At 43.7% G+C, this 12,558-nt stretch overlaps 1 protein-coding gene across 1 annotated transcript in view; it reads left to right on the forward strand.

Moving 5' to 3' along the window:
- The first annotated feature begins 2,306 nt into the window (after positions 1-2,306).
- ZNF385B (zinc finger protein 385B) overlaps positions 2,307-12,558 on the forward strand; it is a 384,484-nt gene continuing 374,232 nt past the window's right edge. The window contains 1 exon segment of the mRNA XM_032407112.1: positions 2,307-2,483. The gene's annotated coding sequence lies outside the window, so the exon portion shown is untranslated.

Raw genomic sequence — 12,558 nt, forward strand, 5'->3', positions numbered from 1 at the left:
CCAGGAATGAGTAATGACGGTTCTAGGAAAATGATGGTGCAAGAGTTTGAGGACAGGAGGACCCCCTATATTAGATACCACTGGAAAGGCACGGGCTATGCCAATGTATCCAATAAGTGCACATCTGCAGTCAGAAAATCTAGAGAGAAGCTGTTGTTTCTATATATTGAAATTTTGTGTGTTTTTAGTTTAATGTTGTTTCCATATTGCAGTATATTTAGAAGGGAGGCACTGTAATCCTTCCAGTGCTTGGGCCTCCGGAGACCTGAATCCTATCTTGGCTAAGGACACAAGGCACAGTTCTTAGCGGTGTCACAGGTAAAAAATGGGGAGTTGTCGGCATTCTTTCAGCTGTTGTTAGGAAATGTAGCCCTCAAATTAGTCTCCACCATAAGTCTCTGCTATAGGTGATTAAAAATAGACAGGGAGGAGAGAAGGATATAGTTGCAGTTTGTAGGACATAAAAAATGCACATGCTGCTAAATTGTGCAAGCCACAGAGAACACTTCTCACAGGTGTTCCACTCGGCAGAGGTTACTCATTTGCCTCCAAGTGCAATCCAAGGTGTTGACTTGGGCCCCTGTCCCTTTCCCCTTTACCTTAGACAGCTAGAGATACCAATACTTATCTGAGCTCAGTAGCAACCACACTGTTCCCAATTCTGAAGTGCAGGGCACTGGAACTGGGTGTTTTTCTCAAGGAAGGCTTTTGCCTCTGGAATTTCCTGCCTGTCCCAGTCTGCCAGAACCCCACCTTACTGACCGTCAGGGACTCATGAAAGACTTGTTTTCAGTGTAAGTTTCACCGATGGGAGGAGACCTTAAGGCCATAATTTTGTAAAAGATAACTTAAGCAATTATCATAGCTCATGATATGTGGGTTCTAATGATTTAAGCTTGGTGCTTGCTTTCTGTATATAGCAGTTTCAAATAGGGAACAGTTTTAAGAATAAACATACCTATAAGTAAGTGTCTGTCCTTAGTCATGAGTCAATGAGAATGCATACCTGGATATGAAGATATTTAGAATTCTAAATATATAAAAACTATCTGTCGGATTGATGCTCCTTCTCCTGCTGGTAGCTCAGGTGTGCTGGTCCTTGCAATAACCCTAAATTCCAAGGTGGGTAATAAACACAACCTGCTCCTTTAGAAAGCTCTAGGATGCTGTGCGTGTGCTTGTCAAATCTCAAACCCACCCTGGAGAGCAGCACCGGCTTTGGCTGGACGCTAAGATATTTACTCTGGACGATTATGCCAAGACATTAACAGCTGCGGGCTTAATTATTGATGGAGTTAGTGTCAATCATCTGAGAAGAAAACCAAAGAATAATATTTTAAAATCACTTGTTAAAAAAAAAAAATCTCTGCTCTATAGCACAGCTCTCTTGTCATTTATTACTCTTGAACTTCTCCAGCCAAAGAAGTAATCTCATAAAACTGCTCTTCTAAAATTATTTTTCCTTGCCCTTTAAATGTTTTCTTTCCAAGCGCTCTCCCTTTCAGAACCCAGCACCTTGGCTGTTTGCACTACTTTCAGCAGATGCCCCACATCGGGGTAACCGATGGCATGTTTTAGTCTTGAAAACTTAAATAAACACGGAAAGAAATCCAGAGGAGCAGAAGCCCCCCACCCGCAAGCCTTTCCGATCCGCGGCGCGGCTGCGATGCTTTCCGCGCTGCGGGCCTTCCCGGCTCCGCCAAAAATGCTCAGGCTGTTCAGTGTGGTCTTCGAGCCGAGAGCTGGTCAAAGAGGAAAAACAAATAGTTGGTCTGACGATCTCCAAGAAGAGAGTTTCACTCTGGCTTGTCTAATATTTGACAGATCCGCCCCACCACGCCGCTTGGCATCCGGGTTTCGGGACCTCGGCCGTTGCCAAGAATTCTTGCAGGGGCTGGAGCCCCGAGGCCGAGGACCGCGCGGAGCCCCGGTCGGGACGGAGCCTCCTCTCCCTCGCAGTGCGCGCACGCCTGGAAAGGCGGGATTTATAGGCAGCGATGCTGCGGGAGACTCTGCAGTGGCAACGGGCCCCCGAACGGTCCCGCCTCATTCGCCCTAGTGTGTGTGCCTCGCAAGTGCCTGCCTGGTAAACCCTCACCAGCTTCGGCGCGCGGCGGTGGCGTCGGCGGGTCCAAACCCCGGGGTCGTGAGCCGGGCCAGAGGGCCGGGCGCGCCCCGCGGGCTCCAGGCACACGCCCCTCACCTGGGCGAGGCAGGGCGCGCAGGCGCTCAGCGCTGGGGCCGCCGCCGGGAGCCTCAGCCCGGCGCCCGCCAGAGTTGGACAGTTTCGGGGCCGCGCCGGGCCGAGCTGTCCCCGGCGCCGCCGCCGCCGCCGCCGCCCCGGGCTGCAATAGATAGCGGGAGAGCGTCTGCGCGGAGCCCCAGCGCAGACCCGGCGGGACCGCCGCAGCCGCCGGAGCGCGAGCAACAGCTTCCCGGCTGGAGGAGCCACTGCCCCACGCGCCAGCGGCCGGCGCGCCGAGGTAAGCTCCGGGCGCCCAGCCCAGCACAGCCCGGCGCCCCTGGGACCCGCGCCGCCTTCCCGCCCCAGCCCGCCCGCCCGCCTCCTCCGGGCGCGAGCCGGCCCGGGGGCGCGCCGCTCGAGGGAATGGCCGGGAGCCCCCTCCCACTGGAGTTTGCACTTTGTCCGGCGGTCCCACTTGTAGAGGAGGATGCGGAGCCGCCGCTTGCCCGGGCTGTGGCGTGAGGCTCCTGTGAGCCCCTGGAGTTAGGAGTAGGTCGTGGAAGCCAAAGGAGAGAAGGAGTCCCCAGTGTGGGCTCCGGGGCTCCGATTCCCAAGGACGGAGGGGAGGATGGAAAAGGGAAGAGGACAAGGAGAGTGCCACTCTGTGGTTAGTCGCAGTGCCTCCGTCACCTGAGCTGGGAAGTTTGGGGCTGGGCGTCTCTCTCTTCATTACAGGGAAATGGGTAGTTTGGGGAGATGTGGGAGGAAGATAGGAGTCGAAACTTGGGGTTCTGAGAGAGTTCTGCAGCTGAAAGAAGGGGAAATGGGGGCGGTGAGGCAGAAAGAAGGTCCCCAAAGTTTGCACTTACTGGGAGCCTGGGGTGGGGGCGGGGGCGCTGGGTGAAGGTGTCAGTGCGAGATGGGAGGACACTGTGGGACTGCGGAAGGGACAAGGCGAAGGGGAGGGGGAGGACCATCTGCTTCGCCACTGTTATTTGCGGGGGCCCGTGGGGGAAGAAGGGAGAACTGGCAGGACGATGCTTCCCCAGGCTCTGGAGGACAAACAGTTTTTATGGTGAACCTGGATGGGGGAGTGTTGTAGTCCTTCAAGGAAAATAAATTGCCATCAAGCCCTTGGCCCCCATGAGTACAAAATAAACACAGTTTTAGAATGCTCTCAGAAGTTCTTGGGTTAGGAAACGTCATCTTCATTTTATTTTCATACAGAGATGTGGTTTGCATTTCTCCCTGGTTTTGCTTTGCTCAGGAGCATCACACCAAGGTGAATGCAAACTTTGTTAAGATGTAGCAAACAATGCTCAAATAGAAGAAATAAAACATTCGTGTTATGTAGGGTCCAGCCTCAAGCTTGGAGACCGGCAGCTTCAGAACAATGCACGAAGCCGTAGAAAATGCATTTATCAAATTAAAAAGAAGGCTTTTCATAAAGTCAATAAGCTACATCTCAGATAAAGTTAAAGGTTTTGGCTTGAAAGCACTCCCTTAAATATTTCAGGATCCTATTTCACCGGTTTTCATAGTCCTTTCATCTTATTTTGATGCCATCTGTGCATTGAGTATGTGCTGCCCCTTCCCTGTAATAGATGAATGCCCTTAGAATGCAAATGCTGCATTGGAATTCTCTTGTTACTTGAGGCTCTTAAGGTGGGAAAAAAAAATGTTTATTTACTCAAAAGTGTTGGTTGTAGTTCAGATTCTCTATCCCCATAAATCAAATATTTGTGGATTTATAAATCACACTGCTACTCATTTCCAAAAGTGATTTGAGGAAGCTTGGAAAGAAAACCACAAATCAAATAGCTATTCTTGTAGATCTCCTTGACCTCTCTTGGATGCATTTGTAGTAAAATGCTTTTGAGAAGGTGAATTCTCCTAACAAAGGAAAAATTACTGCCCTCCCTGGAATGTTTTGCAGCATAATTCCTTATGTACTTCATTTGCATTATATTATTTTACATTACATAAGTAAGGATGTCTTTATAGAAGTTTAACCAGTAAGCAGCATCTATATTGAAGAAAAGTACGTGGATATTTTATAGCATTTTACCAAATACACAGATTCACAGAGCAAAAAGAGAATGAACTTAACGTATCCTTCTTGAACTGAGGCAGAAAGGAAACCAAGGGAGGTGTCTCTTCTGCCATCAAACCAGAGAAGGAACTGTCATTAGTACTTGTCACCCAAACATGGCCAATTAGAGAGACCTGTCAGCAGTTAGAGGATAACTTTACCAAGTGTTAACTATTATATGAGGATTTATAAAAGTATACCAGGTGTTCTCAGCGCTCTTTTCCTCAGGTTAATGACCTGGCTCAGTGAGAAAAAAAAAAAAAAATGCAGGTAAACAAACACACCTCCAAAATGTGAAATGTCTACGGAGAATAATGCTGTGTGGAGCTCCCACCATGGAAGAGATAAGAGTCTTAAATCCCTCAACTGCCTCCCGTTACTTTAGATTTTTTTTTTCTTCCAGCTGAATTTGAAGATAGCATTGCATGATTTTTAATAGCAACAATTTATATTTAAAAATATGAACAATTAGTTTACTTCTCACAGGAGTAATTGCTTCATTTATGAAAATCTTTGCTCACAGAAGTAAAGGGCAAAATTGGCTTTCTGCTGTTCCTATAAGATCCTGTGTCTTCCAGGATCTAAAGGACAATGAGCATGTTTGTCCCAGTTTCCCACTGCTTTTTACTTCTGGGTTTTTATTGTAACACCCCCCCCCCCCTTTCACCATCTCTATTTTACCATCTCCCCCAGTCCTGTCTCTTCCTGTGTGTCTCAATATTGCCTTTTCATCCTACCTTTGCTTTTTCATTTTTTTTTCTGCAGTTTTCTCTTGATCCTTTTTGCTTTATAGATCTCCTTTTTGCAGGTTACTTTTTATTCAGTGATGTTCTTTTATTAGTGCTAGATTATTTTCCCAAAGTGGTATTCCTATCTCTGCTTTCCCTCCTAAATTTTATATTGACAATTTGAATCTGCGAGATGCCTCTATATTCCTCTCAAGTGCCTTAAACAGGTTTAAACTCTAATCAACATCTTTCTTCTTACATGAAAAGAGGTGGTTCTGTCAATTTCTGTTTTCTCTCAGTCACCCAGGACCTTCCCAATATCACTGCTTCCCAAATATAATTCACAGATTAGTCCCATGGACCCCATCTCTACCTGATGTCTCATGATACCTGCTTCTCCACCTTTTTATTCCCATAGGGACTGTCTTTCTTCAGACTCTTAACTCTTTCTAGACACTACCCTGATGTCTTCCTGATTAGTTTCCCAGATCCAGTCTCTCTCATTTCCAATCCATTTTATACTTGGTTTGCAGAATAAGCTTCTTAAAGCAGAGCCAAGCTCAGTCACTGGCTAATAAACTTTTCCCCAGTGCCCTACCAAACAACATATAAACCTCATCTCTGACATTTTAAGACCCTTTGCAGTCCAGGCCAAAAGTGGCTCTACCTTTTTACTTTGATCTCATAGATTCACTCCTTCACTCCATTCATTCATTCCTTCTATGAATATTTGAGTGCCTGCCGCATGCCAGGCAGGGCTGTAGGTGATACTCTTAGAAGTGCCTTGTGTGGTAGCTCAATGCTATGCTGCACATTTTATTTTCCAGTGGTGGAATCCACAGTGAAAATATAATCTTATGGGTCCCAGCAACCCCACTGACCTCCCATCCCTACCCTTAGTAGTCATCACAGAGTCCTGAGTCTCCTTGAAACAGTTTGAGAACACTGCTGTAGGCAGAAGGCAGTGTTCCCTCCACACACAGCAGGCTTCTGAGTTCTGCATCTTTGCTTATGCTGTTCCCTCTGCCTAGACTAGGCCCTCCCATTTCCCATAACTCATTTCTACCCTGCCAGGGAGTCAGTGCAGTGGCTCCGTGCGTCTCGGAACCCCAGCTTCTGCTCCTCCAAACCCTGTAGCACTTCGAGTGGCCCCTTGGAGCACAGGGGCATTGTCTCCCTTATGTATATGTGCTTTCTGCATTCTCCCCTGAGGGCGCCCCGCTGACCATGCCTCACCTCAGGCCTTCATTTCCTGAAATACCCAGATGAGGGCCTGGCAGATCGTGGGACATCAACACGCAATTTTTTTTTTTTTTTAAAGATTTTATTTATTTATTTGACAGAGACAGAGACAGCGAGAGCAGGAACACAAGCAGGGGGAGTGGGAGAGGGAGAAGCAGGCTTCCTGCTGGGCAGGGTGCCTGATGTGGGACTCGATCCCAGGACCCTGGGATCATGACCTGAGCCGAAGGCAGACGCTTAACGACTGAGCCACCCAGGCGCCCCATCAACACGTAATTTAATTAGACTGAATTCTACCTAATTCTTTAGTCCCGCCTTCTGCCTGTGATAGCTACTTGTTTTCACAATTCAGTCTGGCTCTTACAGTAGAGCTGGTGCTTCTCGAATGTGAATATGTATCTAAATTGTGAGGAGATCTTATTAAAGTTCAGAGTCTGGTTTAGCAGGCCTGGAATGGGGCCAGAGGTACTGCTTTGCTGAGTTCCCAGCTGATGTTGAAACAGCTGATCCTTGAACTTGAGCAAGGTAGTAGATGATATTTCACAGTTTGGGGAGTTTCTGGCAGCCCCTGCCTCTCTATCTGGTGATTTTCCTCCAGTTAGTGTTTGTTTCCATATTACTTTCTATTCTGAAAGTATTTTAGGCCTGCACGTGCTTCCCAAACCCGGGATGGAAGATGTGGTGATGCCCTTGAATTTTTTCCTTATTTTGCTGATACAGGGTTGCAATGGCTAGTTCTCCCTCTTGTATTTTTCTCTGGCCAGTTTTATTTCTTTGTTGTATATTACTTCTTATTTTCCCATTATATTCGGATTGTGGTTGTTCTCCTTGCTCACTCTGCTGTGATTCTTTTTCTTTCCTGTGTTCTCTCTGGTTCTTAAAATTCTCTTCAGATGCCTTGGCCGACTCCCTGCCCCCACTGTTTTCCTGTTGCTTCCAAAATTTTTCTGTGAAAGGAGCCCTGAGATAGGGGGCTGGAGACTCCAGTTCTCATTCTGCCTTTACTGTGAGCATGAGACATTGGGCAAAACTGTTTCTTTCTGGTCTCTTCACTTGTGGATGGAGGTTGTGGATTACACAACCCCCTGGGTCTCCTTCAGCACTGGGACAACCATGCGTGAGATCTTCGCAGGGGGCAGAAGGAGCAGCTTGGGGGAGGAAAGAAGGATCCTGTGGTGATTGTGGTGCTGCTCTGTGCCCTCATCTAATGTTTCTGTTCTAGATAAACAATTTAAACTTTTGTTCTTGCACCACTCAGAGACTCATGTTTCTTAAGGAAAAAAAAACAACAACTATACCTTGGCATTTGCAAATCCAGTTGTTTTCAACCCTGGGTTCACACTAAAATCAATTCATGAGCTTACAAAAATAGTGATGTTTTTAGCTCATTTCAAGGGAATGATTTAATTTATCCGTATTTTTGAAATCTCCCCAAGTGATTCTAATTTCCAGCCTGGGTGGAGAACTGCAGTATCTGGTGTGTAAATTCAGCGTAGAATGATGGTTACGGCACAGCATTGTGCTGGGTCAAACCCTGGCTTTGCTACTCACCAACTTGGAGAGCTTCGGGAGGTTACTTCGCTTCTTGCGGCCTCCGTTTCTTTGTCTGTGAAATGGGTTGACTTGGCTATTGTGATGATAGATGAGAGCCATCAGTGGAATACTGTGCATATTGTGGTTGTTGAAGAAACAGTAGTGGCTGTTTATCCTGATAATCATACCATTACAATTTAAATCCACTAAATTACTTAAGGGTCATTTCGTCTTAGAGCTAACACTCTCCTCACCCTTATTCAGTTTCAAGATATTCCGCATAGTATAAACACTTTGAGAAGAAATTTATGAGCATATTTTTCAGAAGTCAGTGAAAAAATACAGAAGAGGGCATATATATTAATAAAAACCAATCACCCTTTTATTTTTGATCCATTTGGTACCACATCAACTCTATGATCTCATAAATAGCAGAGATAGATTAAAACACATATAAACTGATACAGAAAGGTGACCAGGCTTTCATACCTACGTCATGAAAAATGACTTTGCTCTTTAATAAAGACAGTTCTATCATCAACAAATAGGGTAGAAATTCATTTTATTTTGGAAATAAATATAAATATGTGAGGCGTTTACATTTCTGAGTTTATAATGGGAAATGGAATTAAAAAGCACACACAGAGAGATATCCTGTCCTATGCAGGCCAAAGCTAAATCAACTTTTTCTTCTCTTTTTTCGCTGAGATTCTAGAATAGCCATTATGCTATAATGCTATCATCATATCAGCAAAGCAAAAATTGGATAAATGGATATAACCCATGTTAACTGAGGACCCACATCCCTTTTTTTTTCCCTGTATACATCTGAAAACAAGTAAAAGGGTGCTCAGTAATTCCAGTGGGCCGGTTTAGGTACCTCCTGGGGAATGTGCTGATGAACTTTGTATGGAAAAGAAAGACTCCTGGGGACTGCTTCTCACCTTTTTCTCTTAGAATAAAATGTTTCATTTCTGCATTATTTACTTTTTGATCAGGAAAAGTATTTCCCAATTAAACCGATTAAACTTTTTTAAAGTTTGTTTTCCATATTGTGACGTGTACTTTTTAAATAACACAACTAAGAAGATACTATGACATTTTAAAAAGAACCTTTGAGCTACAACTAAGAAAAGGTCCATTGTGAGGGATGTTTAGCTAATTCTTTTTTCAATCTTTGCTTAATATACTTGTGTTAAAATTGTGTCAAATTCTACAGAGAGCTGTGATTTTTAATGTGTATTGGTTAAAGTGGTCAGTCTGATGGTTAGTCCATTATGTAAGGTTTTCAGAGTCTAGAGGCCTGGATTCTTGGTCAGCTTATACTGGTTGCAAACCAAGGTTCAGATTCTGATTAATCTCAGGCTTAACAGATTGCTATTTCTGCGAAGTATGAGTTAAGGATATAAAAATGACAATTCAGTCTTTAGGGTGAAAAGGAGGGCTCTTTGTGCAAAATCCTTATTGATAAATTGGAGAAATGAGATCAGAGAATCTAGAGTGTTTAAAATTTGAGCCTAAGGAAATTAGACATTACAAATAAGGAAAGAAAAGTTCTAGTGGTACTAACACTAACATTTAAACTTCACATAGCAATTATATAGACCCTGTGATGTCCTTAGAGTTGATATATTAGAGGTGGGAAAACTCTACCTCACAGACTTAGAAATAGAGGTATTACCTTATATTTTACCTAAAATATAATGCTGAAAGTAAGAATACAAAGCACAAAATGCCATTGTTTGTATATAAAAAACACACTTGTATATAAATATAGGCGTTTTGATTTTATGTATATAAATATTTTTATTTTAATGAATTGGTCATTGTACACGGTCTTGCATGATATCTGGAAATGCTGATGATTATATTTAATCATTACCTGCACGTTACACATCTCATTACCTGCATATGTTATACTATCGGAGATGGAAAGAAATATAGCCTAATGGTAGAATTCTGAATCCAGAAACCTCTGGAGTCAGACTTTGTGGATGTAAATTTCAGCTCTTCCACTTATTAGCTGTGTAACTTTGACCAAGTTACTCAACCTCTCTGGGCCTTAGTTTCCCAAGTTTAAGAACAATGAGAGAAATTTTCATGGGATTGTCAGAAAAAACAAGTACACATAACATACTTAACAAAGTTCTTAGGACTTTCAAAGTCTAGTACTCATAAAGGTAGCCATTATTATACATTATACAGTTAAATAATTTATATCAAATACCTCACAGATACATTGATTTCTTTGCCAAGAGAATTTGTGCAACTCTAAGTTTTGTAACTTGAGTTTGAAACTTACTCTGTATTTTTCAAATATATATTATTTTCTCCTCTATCTTTCCTTGTTTACTTTAGGAGAACAATGAAATGAAAGAGAGAATAGAGGTGTGGAATTGTAAGCCCTACAAGGGCTCTAGACAATTTGTAACCATGTGAAGCACAGATGGATTTTTAATAACAAAATATATAAATCAGGCTGTATGATTTTTGAAAAGACCAGATGGCTTAAGATGTAGCTTCCGCATGAATGTACTTCCTGAACATGTATAAACCTGGAATGTTTGGAAGTGATCCAAATCGGAGTAGTCTGGGTATAGGAGCCAGCTCGTGGAACCAGGGTCCGTGACCAGAGTGGACTCATTTAAGGACAGTCTCTTCTCGGGCATTTGAATTGTAGGGGAATCCTCCTGGGTTCACAGGCATTTATTTTAACACCTGCATTGGATTTTCCAAGTTGGAATTTAGACAACAAAATAATTAGCAAAACAAACAAACAAAACAACCCCAAAACCCACAAAAAAACCCAAAAAACAAAGAAACCATAATTGGTAGGGCGCCTGGGTGGCTCAGTTGGTTAAGCGACTGCCTTCGGCTCAGGTCATGATCCTGGAGTCCCTGGATCGAGTCCCGCATCAGGCTCCCTGCTCGGCGGGGAGTCTGCTTCTCCCTCTGACCCTCCCCGCTCTCATGTGCTTGCTCTCTCTCATTCTCTCTCTCTCAAATAAATAAATAAAAAATCTTAAAAAAAAAAAAACAAACCATAATTGGTAAACTATATGCAGGATTACCAAAGAATTTAAGTCTATATATATATATATATATATATATATATATATATATATACCTTCTTAACTACATGTATGGTTGTATGGTTCTTTTTTTTAAATTTTATTTTATTGTGTTATGTTAATCACCATACATTACATCATTAGTTTTTGATGAGTGTTCCATGATTCATTATTTGCGTATAACACCCAGTGCTCCATGCAATACGTGCCCTCTTTAATACCCATCACCAGGCTAACCCATCCCCCCACCGCCCTCCCCTCTAGAACCCTCAGTTTGTTTCTCAGAGTCCATAGTCTCTCATGGTTTGTCTCCCACTCCGATTCCCACCCCCTTCATTTTTCCCTTCCTATATGTATGGTTCTTAATGGTCAGTCTCATTTCCACAGCAATAAAATCAAGACTCAGAATGTGGAAGGTAAAATCTTAGTCTTGTTCTTTTGCATAACCTTCTCTTTGTGTCTCATGCTTGTGGTCCTAGGCTGATCTTAAAAATGTCTCTAGCACAGTGATTCTTGGACTTTACATGTAAAGGAATCCTTAGAGGGCTTGCAAAAAATGCAGATTTCTGTAATTCACCCTTGAAGTTTTCTGACTCACCAGGCTTGAGGCAGGACCCACTAATCTAAATATTTTATCAAAATATTTTGTAAGTATCCCAGTTGATTCACAGACCAAACTTAGTCTAGTTCCCTAGATTAACACTTGCTCTCAACTCGGGATGCATATCAGAGTTACTGTGGTTCTTAGTAAAAGTCCAGTTGAACAGGCCAAGCTCAGTTCCTCTATGATGCATTAACCACAGGGCACTCCTTCCTTAAGCTGCTCTGAGTCACCCATGTGGAGCCCTGTCAGGTGCAAAACAAGGCTGTGTTCTCTCATTGACTACCCAGTGGCCTTCAGCCACAGGTTTTAGTACACCATGGTTCTCCATAACAATGGGGACCACTGGCCACCTGCCTCAGTATCCCTGTGAGCTCACTTGGGATATTCAGATTCCAGGGCCCAAACCTAACTCTACAAAAAAAAAAAAAAAAAAAAAGAAGAGGTGGGATGTGAAGTCTTAGAGCCAGGATTTTCCTTGGCTCCCCAGATGATGACTATGCCTTGATGAAGTTCTCTATCCAGCGCTCTATGGAGCTAGCCTTTGCCCGCTCACAGCTTCAGACAGCTCCAGTGCTTGTGGTGACCACACCAACTGCAGTGACCATAAGGCCAGGACAGGGACCACCGTGACTCCTGAATGTCAGCAGTGTCTCTTCCCTCTCATGTCTCCTGGCTTCTCCCTTCTCTGCAGCCTGCGAACAGCCATTTCTCCTGTCCTTGTGGTTTTATGATGGGAAACACAGGCTCCTTTCTCTCTGGGCTCTGGGCTCTTCCTGTCTTCTCTTTTCCACAGCTACCAAGTAGAGACCCAGATGATGGTGCCAAACACGTTCAGGCTGCTCTCCTGGCAGAGAGACCCCTGTAAGCCTTTGCAAATCCTTGAAGGCTTTCTTTCCTCCCTGTGTATAGCTTACATAAGCAAGGTTTAAATTTGTCGAGAATTTCACAGGTTCTCAGATCTGTTGTCTTCCTCTTAAAGTGCTTTGGAAAAAGGAACAGTATAATGTGCTCTTGGCTGGCATGGGGGAAAGGCAACCTGGTCTTTAGAAATATTTGAATTCTTGAAATCATATTTCTGAATTATCAAGAATTATAGCAAGAAA

Source organism: Phoca vitulina, unplaced genomic scaffold, assembly GCF_004348235.1.
Source record: "Phoca vitulina isolate PV1807 unplaced genomic scaffold, GSC_HSeal_1.0 scaffold1, whole genome shotgun sequence".
NCBI lineage: Eukaryota > Metazoa > Chordata > Mammalia > Carnivora > Phocidae > Phoca > Phoca vitulina.